Genomic DNA, 17,593 nt, shown 5'->3' on the forward strand with positions numbered 1-17,593 from the left:
CACCTTGCGTCTTCCTCCTCGAGCCAAGCGTCTGCTGAGGAGGACACCGTGTTCCAGAGAAACCAGCACCCCTGACAAACGGAAGCCCTGACAAACGGGAGCTACCAAGGAAGCAGCTCGGGAACCTCCGCTCGGACTCGCTGTCTAAGCAAACGTGACTTCCCTTCCTAGACCCGAGTGGCCGTAAGCCAAGAGATTTCCAGACCCGACACTTATCTCCCGGTAAGCGATGGCTGCTCCGCTCCCAGCCGGACGGTTCTCGCCTCGCTTCGACCAACCTCCCGAGCTCCCTGTTCTCGTTTCCGTTCCATCCCCAGACGGGAGGACACCGGGAGGGTAGACTTCTTATCGCTCGCTACCGAACACAGCAGAGGGGAAAAAACAAACAAACAACTTAGCGTTTCAGTCCGCAAGGACGCGGCATCGCTTCTCCTCCCACCATCGGCCACCCCCTCCCGCTGCCACTCCAGGAACGCGGAGGGAACGGAGGCCTTGAATCTCTATCCACGCTCTGTTGAACCGCCTACCCCCCCGTCACCAGTCCCCAAGCCACCAGGCTCCGTGCCCCAGCAGGAAGCTCCCGGCCCAGAAGAAACATACTGCCAGGACGCTTGAAGATTTCAAAGCACGCACCTCTTACTCACACAGAGCCATGGGAAGGCCGAACGCTGAGGACCCTTCACGTGTTCCGAGAATCACGTCCAGGCAGCTCAAGTCCATCTCGGACGGTATCTTCTCAGCCCACGGCCCCGCACTGATTCCTCTGCAAGGGTGGCCGAAAAAGCCCAGCGTGAGCTCTCACTCACTAAGGTCTGTGGCTGTGGGAATTCTATCCTTTAGCCCTTTCCCCCCATCTCACCTATGTATCGGGCCCTCTACAAGAACACTGAGTCAGTCAGCCATGACGCACCACCGCTCTCCCTTGCGCGACTGGCGTACCTGCAGAATTCCCGTTGGCTCCTGAGCCCTTAACCGTTGGAGATGCTCATCTGGAATGCCTGCAAGTGTGCTGTACAAGGACACGGCAGAAGCAGAGCAAGGACAAAGACACAGACAGAAACAGACAGACAGAACGTATTGGCCAGTACGAGAGAGCAACAAGAGAGAAACACGTAAGAGGCAGTCAGAAACCTTACCACCTTGCGTCTTCCTCCTCGAGCCAAGCGTCTGCTGAGGAGGACACCGTGTTCCAGAGAAACCAGCACCCCTGACAAACGGAAGCCCTGACAAACGGGAGCTACCAAGGAAGCAGCTCGGGAACCTCCGCTCGGACTCGCTGTCTAAGCAAACGTGACTTCCCTTCCTAGACCCGAGTGGCCGTAAGCCAAGAGATTTCCAGACCCGACACTTATCTCCCGGTAAGCGATGGCTGCTCCACTCCCAGCCGGACGGTTCTCGCCTCGCTTCGACCAACCTCCCGAGCTCCCTGTTCTCGTTTCCGTTCCATCCCCAGACGGGAGGACACCGGGAGGGTAGACTTCTTATCGCTCGCTACCGAACACAGCAGAGGGGAAAAAACAAACAAACAACTTAGCGTTTCAGTCCGCAAGGACGCGGCATCGCTTCTCCTCCCACCATCGGCCACCCCCTCCCGCTGCCACTCCAGGAACGCGGAGGGAACGGAGGCCTTGAATCTCTATCCACGCTCTGTTGAACCGCCTACCCCCCCGTCACCAGTCCCCAAGCCACCAGGCTCCGTGCCCCAGCAGGAAGCTCTCTGCCTCAGAAGAAACATACTGCCAGGACGCTTGAAGATTTCAAAGCACGCACCTCTTACTCACACAGAGCCATGGGAAGGCCGATCGCTGGGGACCCTTCACGTGTTCCGAGAATCACGTCCAGGCAGCTCAAGTCCATCTCGGACGGTATCTTCTCAGCCCACGGCCCCGCACTGATTCCTCTGCAAGGGTGGCCGAAAAAGCCCAGCATGAGCTCTCACTCACTAAGCTCTGTGGCTGTGGGAATTCTATCCTTTAGCCCTTTCCCCCCCTCTCGCCTATGTATCGGGCCCTCTACAAGAACACTGAGTCAGTCAGCCATGACGCACCACCGCTCTCCCTTGCGCGACTGGCGTACCTGCAGAATTCCCGTTGGCTCCTGAGCCCTTAACCCTTGAAGATGCTCACCTGGAATGCCTGCAAGTGTGCTGTACAAGGACACGGCAGAAGCAGAGCAAGGACAAAGACACAGACAGAAACAGACAGACAGAACGTATTGGCCAATACGAGAGAGCAACAAGAGAGAAACACATAAGAGGCAGTCAGAAACCTTACCACCTTGCGTCTTCCTCCTCGAGCCAAGCGTCTGCTGAGAAGGACACCGTGTTCCAGAGAAACCAGCACCCCTGACAAACGGGAGCCCTGTTTCTCCCACCCCCAAGGAAGCACCTCGGGAACCTCCGCTCGGACTCGCTGTCTAAGCAAACGTGACTTCCCTTCCTAGAGCCGAGTGGGCCGTAAGCCGAGAGATTTCCAGACCCGACACTTATCTCCGTGACAGCGACGGCTGCTCCGCTCCCAGCCGGACGGTTCTCGCCTCGCTTCGACCAAGCTCCCGAGCTCGCTGTTCTCGTTTCCGTTCCCTCCCCAAACGGGAGGACACCGGGAGGGTTGACTTCTTATCGCTCGCTACCGAACACAGCAGAGGGGAAAAAACAAACAAACAACTTAGCGTTTCAGTCCGCAAGGACGCGGCATCGCTTCTCCTCCCACCATCGCACCGCAGCCTCCCACCATCGGCCACCCCCTCCTGCTGCAACTCCAGGAACGCGGACAGAACGGAGGCTTTGAATCTCTATCCACGCTCTGTTGAACCGCCTACCCCCCCTTCACCAGTCCCCAAGCCACCAGGCTCCGTGCCCCAGCAGGAAGCTCCCGGCCCAGAAGAAACATACTGCCAGGACGCTTGAAGATTTCAAAGCACGCACCTCTTACTCACACAGAGCCATGGGAAGGCCGAAAGCTGAGGACCCTTCACGTGTTCCGAGAATCACGTCCAGGCAGCTCAAGTCCATCTCGGACGGTATCTTCTCAGCCCACGGCCCCGCACTGATTCCTCTGCAAGGGTGGCCGAAAAAGCCCAGCGTCAGCTCTCACTCACTAAGGTCTGTGGCTGTGGGAATTCTATCCTTTAGCCCTTTCCCCCCGTCTCGCCTATGTATCGGGCCCTCTACAAGAACACTGAGTCAGTCAGCCATGACGCACCACCGCTCTCCCTTGCGCGACTGGCGTACCTGCAGAATTCCCGATGGCTCCTGAGCCCTTAACCCTTGAAGATGCTCACGTGGAATGCCTGCAAGTGTGCTGTACAAGGACACGGCAGAAGCAGAGCAAGGACAAAGACACAGACAGAAACAGACAGACAGAACGTATTGGCCAATACGAGAGAGCAACAAGAGAGAAACACGTAAGAGGCAGTCAGAAACCTTAACACCTTGCGTCTTCCTCCTCGAGCCAAGCGTCTGCTGAGGAGGACACCGTGTTCCAGAGAAACCAGCACCCCTGACAAACGGAAGCCCTGACAAACGGGAGCTACCAAGGAAGCAGCTCGGGAACCTCCGCTCGGACTCGCTGTCTAAGCAAACGTGACTTCCCTTCCTAGACCCGAGGGGGCCGTAAGCCAAGAGATTTCCAGACCCGACACTTATCTCCCGGTAAGCGATGGCTGCTCCGCTCCCAGCCGGACGGTTCTCGCCTCGCTTCGACCAAGCTCCCGAGCTCCCTGTTCTCGTTTCCGTTCCATCCCCAGACGGGAGGACACCGGGAGGGTAGACTTCTTATCGCTCGCTACCGAACACAGCAGAGGGGAAAAAACAAACAAACAACTTAGCGTTTCAGTCCGCAAGGACGCGGCATCGCTTCTCCTCCCACCATCGGCCACCCCCTCCCGCTGCCACTCCAGGAACGCGGAGGGAACGGAGGCCTTGAATCTCTATCCACGCTCTGTTGAACCGCCTACCCCCCCGTCACCAGTCCCCAAGCCACCAGGCTCCGTGCCCCAGCAGGAAGCTCCCGGCCCAGAAGAAACATACTGCCAGGACGCTTGAAGATTTCAAAGCACGCACCTCTTACTCACACAGAGCCATGGGAAGGCCGAACGCTGAGGACCCTTCACGTGTTCCGAGAATCACGTCCAGGCAGCTCAAGTCCATCTCGGACGGTATCTTCTCAGCCCACGGCCCCGCACTGATTCCTCTGCAAGGGTGGCCGAAAAAGCCCAGCATGAGCTCTCACTCACTAAGGTCTGTGGCTGTGGGAATTCTATCCTTTAGCCCTTTCCCCCCGTCTCACCTATGTATCGGGCCCTCTACAAGAACACTGAGTCAGTCAGCCATGACGCACCACCGCTCTCCCTTGCGCGACTGGCGTACCTGCAGAATTCCCGTTGGCTCCTGAGCCCTTAACCCTAGAAGATGCTCATCTGCAATGCCTGCAAGTGTGCTGTACAAGGACACGGCAGAAGCAGAGCAAGGACAAAGACACAGACAGAAACAGACAGACAGAACGTATTGGCCAATACGAGAGAGCAACAAGAGAGAAACACGTAAGAGGCAGTCAGAAACCTTAACACCTTGCGTCTTCCTCCTCGAGCCAAGCGTCTGCTGAGAAGGACACCGTGTTCCAGAGAAACCAGCACCCCTGACAAACGGGAGCCCTGTTTCTCCCACCCCCAAGGAAGCACCTCGGGAACCTCCGCTCGGACTCGCTGTCTAAGCAAACGTGACTTCCCTTCCTAGAGCCGAGTGGGCCGTAAGCCGAGAGATTTCCAGACCCGACACTTATCTCCGTGACAGCGACGGCTGCTCCGCTCCCAGCCGGACGGTTCTCGCCTCGCTTCGACCAAGCTCCCGAGCTCGCTGTTCTCGTTTCCGTTCCCTCCCCAAACGGGAGGACACCGGGAGGGTTGACTTCTTATCGCTCGCTACCGAACACAGCAGAGGGGAAAAAACAAACAAACAACTTAGCGTTTCAGTCCGCAAGGACGCGGCATCGCTTCTCCTCCCACCATCGCACCGCAGCCTCCCACCATCGGCCACCCCCTCCTGCTGCAACTCCAGGAACGCGGACAGAACGGAGGCTTTGAATCTCTATCCACGCTCTGTTGAACCGCCTACCCCCCCTTCACCAGTCCCCAAGCCACCAGGCTCCGTGCCCCAGCAGGAAGCTCCCGGCCCAGAAGAAACATACTGCCAGGACGCTTGAAGATTTCAAAGCACGCACCTCTTACTCACACAGAGCCATGGGAAGGCCGAAAGCTGAGGACCCTTCACGTGTTCCGAGAATCACGTCCAGGCAGCTCAAGTCCATCTCGGACGGTATCTTCTCAGCCCACGGCCCCGCACTGATTCCTCTGCAAGGGTGGCCGAAAAAGCGCAGCGTCAGCTCTCACTCACTAAGGTCTGTGGCTGTGGGAATTCTATCCTTTAGCCCTTTCCCCCCGTCTCGCCTATGTATCGGGCCCTCTACAAGAACACTGAGTCAGTCAGCCATGACGCACCACCGCTCTCCCTTGCGCGACTGGCGTACCTGCAGAATTCCCGATGGCTCCTGAGCCCTTAACCCTTGAAGATGCTCACGTGGAATGCCTGCAAGTGTGCTGTACAAGGACACGGCAGAAGCAGAGCAAGGACAAAGACACAGACAGAAACAGACAGACAGAACGTATTGGCCAATACGAGAGAGCAACAAGAGAGAAACACGTAAGAGGCAGTCAGAAACCTTAACACCTTGCGTCTTCCTCCTCGAGCCAAGCGTCTGCTGAGGAGGACACCGTGTTCCAGAGAAACCAGCACCCCTGACAAACGGAAGCCCTGACAAACGGGAGCTACCAAGGAAGCAGCCCGGAAACCTCCGCTCGGACTCGCTGTCTAAGCAAACGTGACTTCCCTTCCTAGACCGAGGGGGCCGTAAGCCAAGAGATTTCCAGACCCGACACTTATCTCCCGGTAAGCGATGGCTGCTCCGCTCCCAGCCGGACGGTTCTCGCCTCGCTTCGACCAAGCTCCCGAGCTCCCTGTTCTCGTTTCCGTTCCATCCCCAGACGGGAGGACACCGGGAGGGTAGACTTCTTATCGCTCGCTACCGAACACAGCAGAGGGGAAAAAACAAACAAACAACTTAGCGTTTCAGTCCGCAAGGACGCGGCATCGCTTCTCCTCCCACCATCGGCCACCCCCTCCCGCTGCCACTCCAGGAACGCGGAGGGAACGGAGGCCTTGAATCTCTATCCACGCTCTGTTGAACCGCCTACCCCCCCGTCACCAGTCCCCAAGCCACCAGGCTCCGTGCCCCAGCAGGAAGCTCCCGGCCCAGAAGAAACATACTGCCAGGACGCTTGAAGATTTCAAAGCACGCACCTCTTACTCACACAGAGCCATGGGAAGGCCGAACGCTGAGGACCCTTCACGTGTTCCGAGAATCACGTCCAGGCAGCTCAAGTCCATCTCGGACGGTATCTTCTCAGCCCACGGCCCCGCACTGATTCCTCTGCAAGGGTGGCCGAAAAAGCCCAGCGTGAGCTCTCACTCACTAAGGTCTGTGGCTGTGGGAATTCTATCCTTTAGCCCTTTCCCCCCGTCTCACCTATGTATCGGGCCCTCTACAAGAACACTGAGTCAGTCAGCCATGACGCACCACCGCTCTCCCTTGCGCGACTGGCGTACCTGCAGAATTCCCGTTGGCTCCTGAGCCCTTAACCCTAGAAGATGCTCATCTGGAATGCCTGCAAGTGTGCTGTACAAGGACACGGCAGAAGCAGAGCAAGGACAAAGACACAGACAGAAACAGACAGACAGAACGTATTGGCCAATACGAGAGAGCAACAAGAGAGAAACACATAAGAGGCAGTCAGAAACCTTACCACCTTGCGTCTTCCTCCTCGAGCCAAGCGTCTGCTGAGAAGGACACCGTGTTCCAGAGAAACCAGCACCCCTGACAAACGGAAGCCCTGACAAACGGGAGCTACCAAGGAAGCAGCTCGGGAACCTCCGCTCGGACTCGCTGTCTAAGCAAACGTGACTTCCCTTCCTAGACCGAGTGGGCCGTAAGCCAAGAGATTTCCAGACCCGACACTTATCTCCCGGTAAGCGATGGCTGCTCCGCTCCCAGCCGGACGGTTCTCGCCTCGCTTCGACCAAGCTCCCGAGCTCCCTGTTCTCGTTTCCGTTCCATCCCCAGACGGGAGGACACCGGGAGGGTAGACTTCTTATCGCTCGCTACCGAACACAGCAGAGGGGAAAAAACAAACAAACAACTTAGCGTTTCAGTCCGCAAGGACGCGGCATCGCTTCTCCTCCCACCATCGCACCGCAGCCTCCCACCATCGGCCACCACCTCCCGTTGCCACTACAGAAACGGGGAGTGAAAAGAGGCCTTGAATCTCTATCCACGCTCTGTTGAACCGCCTACTGCCCCTTCACCAGTCCCCAAGCCACCAGGCTCCGTGCCCCAGCAGGAAGCTCTCTGCCTCAGAAGAAACATACTGCCAGGATGCTTGAAGATTTCAAAGCACGCACCTCTTACTCACACAGAGCCATGGGAAGGCCGATCGCTGGGGACCCTTCACGTGTTCCGAGAATCACGTCCAGGCAGCTCAAGTCCATCTCGGACGGTATCTTCTCAGCCCACGGCCCCGCACTGATTCCTCTGCAAGGGTGGCCGAAAAAGCCCAGCGTGAGCTCTCACTCACTAAGGTCTGTGGCTGTGGGAATTCTATCCTTTAGCCCTTTCCCCCCGTCTCACCTATGTATCGGGCCCTCTACAAGAACACTGAGTCAGTCAGCCATGACGCACCACCGCTCTCCCTTGCGCGACTGGCGTACCTGCAGAATTCCCGTTGGCTCCTGAGCCCTTAACCCTAGAAGATGCTCATCTGGAATGCCTGCAAGTGTGCTGTACAAGGACACGGCAGAAGCAGAGCAAGGACAAAGACACAGACAGAAACAGACAGACAGAACGTATTGGCCAATACGAGAGAGCAACAAGAGAGAAACACGTAAGAGGCAGTCAGAAACCTTAACACCTTGCGTCTTCCTCCTCGAGCCAAGCGTCTGCTGAGGAGGACACCGTGTTCCAGAGAAACCAGCACCCCTGACAAACGGGAGCCCTGTTTCTCCCACTACCAAGGAAACACCTCGGGAACCTCCGCTCGGACTCGCTGTCTAAGCAAACGTGACTTACCTTCCTAGACCCGAGTGGGCCGTAAGCTGAGAGATTTCCAGACCCGACACTTATCTCCCGGTCAGCGATGGCTGCTCCGCTCCCAGCAGGACGGTTCTCGCCTCGCTTCGACCAAGCTCCCGAGCTCGCTGTTCTCTTTTCCGTTCCATCCCCAGACGGGAGTACACCGGGAGGGTTGACTTCTTATCGCTCGCTACCGAACACAGCAGAGGGGAAAAAACAAACAAACAACTTAGCTTTTCAGTCCGCAAGGACGCGGCATCGCTTCTCCTCCCACCATCGGCCACCCCCTCCCGCTGCCACTCCAGGAACGCGGAGAGAACGGAGGCCTTGAATATCTATCCATGCTCTGTTGAACCGCCTACTGCCCCTTCACCAGTCCCCAAGCCACCAGGCTCCGTGACCCAGCAAGAAGCTCTCTGCCTCAGAAGAAACATACTGCCAGGACGCTTGAAGATTTCAAAGCACGCACCTCTTACTCACACAGAGCCATGGGAAGGCCGAACGCTGAGGACCCTTCACGTGTTCCGAGAATCACGTCCAGGCAGCTCAAGTCCATCTCGGACGGTATCTTCTCAGCCGACGGCCCCGCACTGATTCCTCTGCAAGGGTGGCCAAAAAAGCCCAGCGTTAGCTCTCACTCACTAAGGTCTGTGGCTGTGGGAATTCTATCCTTTAGCTCTTTCCCCCCCCCTCTCGCCTATGTATCGGGTCCTCTACAAGAACACTGAGTCAGTCAGCTATGACGCACCACCGCTCTCCCTTGCGCGACTTGCGAACCTGCAGAATTCCCGTTGGCTCCTGAGCCCTTAACCCTTGGAGATGCTCACCTGGAATGCCTGCAAGTGTGCTGTACAAGGACACGGCAGAAGCAGAGCAAGGACAAAGACACAGACAGAAACAGACAGACAGAACGTATTGGCCAATACTAGAGAGCAACAAGAGAGAAACACATAAGAGGCAGTCAGAAACCTTACCACCTTGCGTCTTCCTTTTCGAGCCAAGCGTCTGCTGAGAAGGACACCGTTTCCCAGAGAAACCAGCACCCGTGGCAAACGGAAGCCCTGACAAACGGGAGCTACCAAGGAAGCACCTCGGGAACCTCCGCTCGGACTCACTGTCTAAGCAAATGTGACTTCCCTTCCTAGACCCGAGTGGGCCGTAAGCCGAGAGATTTCCAGACCAGACACTTATCTCCCTGTGAGCGATGGCTGCTCCGTTCCCAGCCGGACGGTTCTCGCCTCGCTTCGACCAAGCTCCCGAGCTCGCTGTTCTAGTTTCCATTCCATCCTCAGACGGGAGGACACCGGGAGGATTGACTTCTTATTGCTCGCTACCGAACACAGCAGAGGGGAAAAAACAAACAAACAACTTAGCGTTTCAGTCCGCAAGGACGCGGCATCGCTTCTCCTCCCACCATCGGCCACCCCTTCCCGCTGCCACTCCAGGAACGCGGAGAGAACGGAGGCCTTGAATATCTATCCACGCTCTGTTGAACCGCCTACTGCCCCTTCACCAGTCCCCAAGCCACCAGGCTCCGTGCCCCAGCAGGAACCTCTCTGCCTCAGAAGAAACATACTGCCAGGACGCTTGAAGATTTCAAAGCACGCACCTCTTACTCACACAGAGCCATGGGAAGGCCGAACGCTGAGGACCCTTCACGTGTTCCGAGAATCACGTCCAGGCACCTCAAGTCCATCTCGGACGGTATCTTCTCAGCCCACGGCCCCGCACTGATTCCTCTGCAAGGGTGGCCGAAAAAGCCCAGCGTTAGCTCTCACTCACTAAGGTCTGTGGCTGTGGGAATTCTATCCTTTAGCCCTTTCCCCCCCTCTCGCCTATATATCGGGTCCTCTACCAGAACACTGAGTCAGTCAGCCATGACGCACCACCGCTCTCCCTTGCGCGACTTGTGTACCTGCAGAATTCCCGTTGGCTCCTGAGCCCTTAACCCTTGGAGATGCTCACCTGGAATGCCTGCAAGTGTGCTGTACAAGGACACGGCAGAAGCAGAGCAAGGACAAAGACACAGACAGAAACAGACAGACAGAACGTATTGGCCAATACTAGAGAGCAACAAGAGAGAAACACATAAGAGGCAGTCAGAAACCTTACCACCTTGCGTCTTCCTTTTCGAGCCAAGCGTCTGCTGAGAAGGACACCGTGTCCCAGAGAAACCAGCACCCGTGGCAAACGGAAGTCCTGACAAACGGGAGCTACCAAGGAAGCACCTCGGGAACCTCCGCTCGGACTCACTGTCTAAGCAAACGTGACTTCCCTTCCTAGACCCGAGTGGGCCGTAAGCCGAGAGATTTCCAGACCAGACACTTATCTCCCTGTGAGCGATGGCTGCTCCGTTCCCAGCCGGACGGTTCTCGCCTCGCTTCGACCAAGCTCCCGAGCTCGCTGTTCTAGTTTCCATTCCATCCTCAGACGGGAGGACACCGGGAGGATTGACTTCTTATTGCTCGCTACCGAACACAGCAGAGGGGAAAAAACAAACAAACAACTTAGCGTTTCAGTCCGCAAGGACGCGGCATCGCTTCTCCTCCCACCATCGGCCACCCCTTCCCGCTGCCACTCCAGGAACGCGGAGAGAACGGAGGCCTTGAATATCTATCCACGCTCTGTTGAACCGCCTACTGCCCCTTCACCAGTCCCCAAGCCACCAGGCTCCGTGCCCCAGCAGGAAGCTCTCTGCCTCAGAAGAAACATACTGCCAGGACGCTTGAAGATTTCAAAGCACGCACCTCTTACTCACACAGAGCCATGGGAAGGCCGAACGCTGAGGACCCTTCACGTGTTCCGAGAATCACGTCCAGGCACCTCAAGTCCATCTCGGACGGTATCTTCTCAGCCCACGGCCCCGCACTGATTCCTCTGCAAGGGTGGCCGAAAAAGCCCAGCGTTAGCTCTCACTAACTAAGGTCTGTGGCTGTGGGAATGCTATCCTTTAGCCCTTTCCCCCCCTCTCGCCTATATATCGGGTCCTCTACCAGAACACTGAGTCAGTCAGCCATGACGCACCACCGCTCTCCCTTGCGCGACTTGTGTACCTGCAGAATTCCCGTTGGCTCCTGAGCCCTTAACCCTTGGAGATGCTCACCTGGAATGCCTGCAAGTGTGCTGTACAAGGACACGGCAGAAGCAGAGCAAGGACAAAGACACAGACAGAAACAGACAGACAGGACGTATTGGCCAATACTAGAGAGCAACAAGAGAGAAACACATAAGAGGCAGTCAGAAACCTTACCACCTTGCGTCTTCCTTTTCGAGCCAAGCGTCTGCTGAGAAGGACACCGTGTCCCAGAGAAACCAGCACCCGTGGCAAACGGAAGCCCTGACAAATGGGAGCTACCAAGGAAGCACCTCGGGAACCTCCGCTCGGACTCACTGTCTAAGCAAACGTGACTTCCCTTCCTAGACCCGAGTGGGCCGTAAGCCGAGAGATTTCCAGACCAGACACTTATCTCCCTGTGAGCGATGGCTGCTCCGTTCCCAGCCGGACGGTTCTCGCCTCGCTTCGACCAAGCTCCCGAGCTCGCTGTTCTAGTTTCCGTTCCATCCTCAGACGGGAGGACACCGGGAGGATTGACTTCTTATTGCTCGCTACCGAACACAGCAGAGGGGAAAAAACCAACAAACAACTTAGCGTTTCAGTCCGCAAGGACGCGGCATCGCTTCTCCTCCCACCATCGGCCACCCCTTCCCGCTGCCACTCCAGGAACGCGGAGAGAACGGAGGCCTTGAATATCTATCCACGCTCTGTTGAACCGCCTACTGCCCCTTCACCAGTCCCCAAGCCACCAGGCTCCGTGCCCCAGCAGGAAGCTCTCTGCCTCAGAAGAAACATACTGCCAGGACGCTTGAAGATTTCAAAGCACGCACCTCTTACTCACACAGAGCCATGGGAAGGCCGAACGCTGAGGACCCTTCACGTGTTCCGAGAATCACGTCCAGGCACCTCAAGTCCATCTCGGACGGTATCTTCTCAGCCCACGGCCCCGCACTGATTCCTCTGCAAGGGTGGCCGAAAAAGCCCAGCGTTAGCTCTCACTCACTAAGGTCTGTGGCTGTGGGAATGCTATCCTTTAGCCCTTTCCCCCCCTCTCGCCTATATATCGGGTCCTCTACCAGAACACTGAGTCAGTCAGCCATGACGCACCACCGCTCTCCCTTGCGCGACTTGTGTACCTGCAGAATTCCCGTTGGCTCCTGAGCCCTTAACCCTTGGAGATGCTCACCTGGAATGCCTGCAAGTGTGCTGTACAAGGACACGGCAGAAGCAGAGCAAGGACAAAGACACAGACAGAAACAGACAGACAGGACGTATTGGCCAATACTAGAGAGCAACAAGAGAGAAACACATAAGAGGCAGTCAGAAACCTTACCACCTTGCGTCTTCCTTTTCGAGCCAAGCGTCTGCTGAGAAGGACACCGTGTCCCAGAGAAACCAGCACCCGTGGCAAACGGAAGCCCTGACAAACGGGAGCTACCAAGGAAGCACCTCGGGAACCTCCGCTCGGACTCACTGTCTAAGCAAACGTGACTTCCCTTCCTAGACCCGAGTGGGCCGTAAGCCGAGAGATTTCCAGACCAGACACTTATCTCCCTGTCAGCGATGGCTGCTCCGTTCCGAGCCGGACGGTTCTCGCCTCGCTTCGACCAAGCTCCCGAGCTCGCTGTTCTAGTTTCCGTTCCATCCTCAGACGGGAGGACACCGGGAGGATTGACTTCTTATCGCTCGCTACCGAACACAGCAGAGGGGAAAAAACAAACAAACAACTTAGCTTTTCAGTCCGCAAGGACGCGGCATCGCTTCTCCTCCCACCATCGGCCACCCCCTCCCGCTGTCACTCCAGGAACGCGGAGAGAACGGAGGCCTTGAATATCTATCCACGCACTGTTGATCCGCCTACTGCCCCTTCACCAACGCCCAAGCCACCAGGCTCCGTGCCCCAGCAAGAAGCTCTCTGCCTCAGAAGAAACATACTGCCAGGACGCTTGAAGATTTCAAAGCACGCACCTCTTACTCACACAGAGCCATGGGAAGGCCGAACGCTGAGGACCCTTCACGTGTTCCGAGAATCACGTCCAGGCAGCTCAAGTACATCTCGGACAATTTATTCTCCGCCCACGGCCACGCACTGATTCCTCTGCAAGGGTGGCCAAAATAGCCCAGCGTTAGCTCTCACTCACTAAGGTCTGTGGCTGTGGGAATTCTATCCTTTAGCCCTTTCCCCCCCCTCTCGCCTATGTATCGGGTCCTCTACAAGAACACTGAGTCAGTCAGCTATGACGCACCACCGCTCTCCCTTGCGCGACTTGCGAACCTGCAGAATTCCCGTTGGCTCCTGAGCCCTTAACCCTTGGAGATGCTCACCTGGAATGCCTGCAAGTGTGCTGTACAAGGACACGGCAGAAGCAGAGCAAGGACAAAGACACAGACAGAAACAGACAGACAGAACGTATTGGCCAATACTAGAGAGCAACAAGAGAGAAACACATAAGAGGCAGTCAGAAACCTTACCACCTTGCGTCTTCCTCCTCGAGCCAAGCGTCTGCTGAGAAGGACACCATGTTCCAGAGAAACAAGCACCCCTGACAAACGGGAGCCCTGTTTCTCCCACTACCAAGGAAGCACCTCGGGAACCTCCGCTCGGACTCACTGTCTAAGCAAACGTGACTTCCCTTCCTAGACCAGAGTGGGCCGTAAGCCGAGAGATTTCCAGACCCGACACTTATCTCCCGGTCAGCGATGGCTGCTCCGCTCCCAGCAGGACGGTTCTCGCCTCGCTTCGACCAAGATCCCGAGCTCGCTGTTCTCCTTTCCGTTCCATCCCCAGACGGGAGGACACCGGGAGGGTTTACTTCTTATCGGTCGCTACCGAACACAGCAGAGGGGAAAAAACAAACAAACAACTTAGCTTTTCAGTCCGCAAGGACGCGGCATCGCTTCTCCTCCCACCATCGGCCACCCCCTCCCGCTGTCACTCCAGGAACGCGGAGAGAACGGAGGCCTTGAATATCTATCCACGCACTGTTGATCCGCCTACTGCCCCTTCACCAACGCCCAAGCCACCAGGCTCCGTGCCCCAGCAAGAAGCTCTCTGCCTCAGAAGAAACATACTGCCAGGACGCTTGAAGGTTTCAAAACATGCACCTCTTAATCACACAGAGCCATGGGAAGGCCGAATGCTGAGGACCCTTCATGTGTTCCGAGAATCATGTCCAGGCACCTCAAGTCCATCTCGGACGGTATCTTCTCAGCCCACGGCCCCGCACTGATTCCTCTGCAAGGGTGGCCAAAAAAGCCCAGCGTTAGCTCTCACTCACTAAGGTCTGTGGCTGTGGGAATTCTATCCTTAAGCCCTTTCCCCCCCTCTTGCCTATGTATCGGGTCCTCTAGAAGAACACTGAGTCAGGTCAGCCATGACGCACCACCGCTCTCCCTTGCGCGACTCGCGTACCTGCAGAATTCCCGTTGGCTCCTGAGCCCTTAACCCATGGAGATGCTCACCTGGAATGCCTGCAAGTGTGCTGTACAAGGACACGGCAGAAGCAGAGCAAGGACAAAGACACAGACAGAAACAGACAGACAGGACGTATTGGCCAGTACGAGAGAGCAACAAGAGAGAAACACGAGAGGCAGCCGGAAACCTTACCACCTTGCATCTTCCTCCTCGAGCCAAGCGTCTGCTGAAAAGGACACCGTGTTCCAGAGAAACCAGCACCCCTGACAAACGGGAGCTCTGTTTCTCCAACCACCAAGGAAGCACCTCGCGAACCTCCACTGGGACTCGCTCTCTAAGAAAACGTCAGTTCCCTTCTTAGGGACGAGTGGGCCGTAAGCCGAGAGATTTCCAGACCTGACACTTATCTCCGTGACAGTGACGGCTGCTCTGCTCCCAGCCGCACGGTTCTCTCCTCCCTTCGACCAAGCTCCAGAGCTCGCTGTTCTCGTTTCCGTTCCGTCCCCAGACGGGAGGACACCGGGAGGGTTGACTTCCTATCGCTCGCTACCCAACCCAGCAAAGGGGGAAATCCAACCAAGCAACTTACTTTTCAGTCTCTCTGTACCAGGGAAACCAGTACACCTGACAAGGTAAAAGGGAATACGTTGGCATCTCAGTCCGTAATGTCGCGTAACCTCTTCTCACATCTAAATTATGCTGCTGTCTTCTACCCTCCCACTCCGCCTCTCCCTGGCACTTCAGAAATACCAGTGGAGAAGAGCGCTTTGAGCCCACATCCAAATAGTCTCCTTACAGAGCATACCCAGCAGAATTCTTCGTACCCAAAAGGAAGCTCATGGCCTGTGATGAAACCGACTGCTAGTTGTCCCCTACTTTTTTGAAGGCTCCCAAGACCACGTCTGTGGAGATGTTCACCCAGCAGACCTGCCCATGTCCTGTGGAGGGAGACAGCAGGACTTGGAAGAATAGAGTCTCAAAGGGGCTGATCAGTGGAGAAGTTCATTTCCTATTTTGGTCTCTACGTGGGCGCATCTAGACTAGCAAGATTTTGTGCAAAAGCGGCCGCTTGTGCAAAAACTTCCCAGCTGTCTACACTGGCCGCTTGAATTTGCGCAAGAGCACTGACGTTCTAATGGAAGAATTCAGTCCTTCTTGCGCAAACACTTTGACGCTCCCACTCAGGGATAAGCCCTCTTGCGCAGGAATACTCGCACAACAAGGCCAGTGTAGACAGGCACCGTCATTTTTTCTGCAAGAAAGCCATTTTAGCCATCGGGGCTATCGGAGCTTTCTTGCGCAAAAGCGCGTCTATGCTGCGCACGGGTGCTCTTGCGTAAAAGCACTTTTTGTGCAAAAGCATCCCTGCCAATCTAGACGCTCTTTTGCGGAAATACTTTTAACGGAAGAACTTTTCCGTTAAAAGTATTTCCGCAAAATCATGCCAGTCTAGACGCAGCCCCTAAGTATGACTGTCTTGACTACATGGTATTGGGGGCTGCACTGTGGAGGGGAGAGGTCTGAGGATCCCAGGGACACTGACAGTTTGGGGGATTTAGAAGCCCCAGAGTTGAAGAATAGCATGGAGGAGTGTTTGAGGGCCCTTGGTTGGCGGGCAAAGTCAACTCAGCAAGTTCATGGGGAACAATAATTGGAATTGGGGAGAGCTGGGGCTTAAGGGATCCCATGAATGGAGGGAGAACCGGTGCGGGGAGCAGATTAGGGAAGGATATGGCAGGCTGCCAGTGTTGGGAAGAAGGAGGACTGAGGGGGTAGGAGTGCAACTTGAGGGCGCGGACGAAGGAATAACAGAGGCTGACAGGTTTCAGGCCTGGCGAGACAGGGGTGTGTGGGTTGGGAAGGAAGGAAGAAGGGAGGCTGGAAGGTCGCAGACCTGGCGAGACAGGGGTGTGCGAGGAGGGTGTGTGGGTTGGGAAGGAAGCCAACAGGGAGGTGAGAGGTCCCACGTACAGGGGATGGGAAGGAATAGGGCGCAGGTCGGGGTGAGCTTGGGGATGTTGCAGGGAGCAAAATGGAGGCCCGATAGACCCCATGAATGGAGAAAGGGGCTAGAGGGGACATGTTGGTTTGGGCGTTGTGGAGAGGAAGGAAAGCGAGGGACCCGAAGGATAAAAATATGGTTGAAGCGAGGGAGAGCACTCATGGGGGATAAGATTGGCTTGGGGGTGTTGAAATGCACTGGGGAAGTGAGGGAAGGGAGGTGCCGGTTCGGCTGCAGCACAGATAATGGGGGGGCAGGTTAGGCTGCGGTAGGAGGAGTGGGGGTGCTGTTGGACTGGGGGTGTGATGGATTGGGGGTGGAGTGAAAGGGGGTGTGGGAAGCACTGGGGGCAGGTCGGGCTAGGGATGCAGGTTGGACTGGGAAGCGGGGGAATGGGGGTGTACATTGGACTAGGGGTGCTGAACGGACTGGAGAGTGAGAAGAATGGGGGTGCAGGTTGGGTTGAGGGTGTTGAAAGGACTGGGGGCGGGGCAGAGGGTGCAGATTGGGTGGGGGGTGTTGAATGGACTGGGGGGAGCGGGAGGGGAGTGCAGTTGGGCAGGGTGTGTTGCTTGCACTGGGTGTGGGGGGGGTGTAGAATGGCCTGGGGGGGGTAACAGGTGCAGGTTGGGTGGGGGGTGTAGAATGGACGGGGGGGGGTAACAGGTGCAGGTTGGGTGGGGGGTGTAGAATGGCCGGGGGGGGTAACAGGTGCAGGTTGGGTGGGGGGTGTAGAATGGCCTGGGGGGGGGTAACAGGTGCAGGTTGGGTGGGGGGTGTAGAATGGAGCGGGGGATGCAGGTCGGGTGGAAGGTGGGGGAGGGGGGTGCAGTTCGGGGGGGGGGCTGTGCAGAGGAGGGGGAACTGAGTACCGCGGGGCGGGGGCAGACAGGGGCGGGGCCTGAGTAGCGCTGCGGGGGCGCCCTACGATGCAGTTGGGG

This window comes from Pelodiscus sinensis, chromosome 27, assembly GCF_052426305.1.
Source record: "Pelodiscus sinensis isolate ZL-2025 chromosome 27, ASM5242630v1, whole genome shotgun sequence".
Lineage (NCBI taxonomy): Eukaryota > Metazoa > Chordata > Testudines > Trionychidae > Pelodiscus > Pelodiscus sinensis.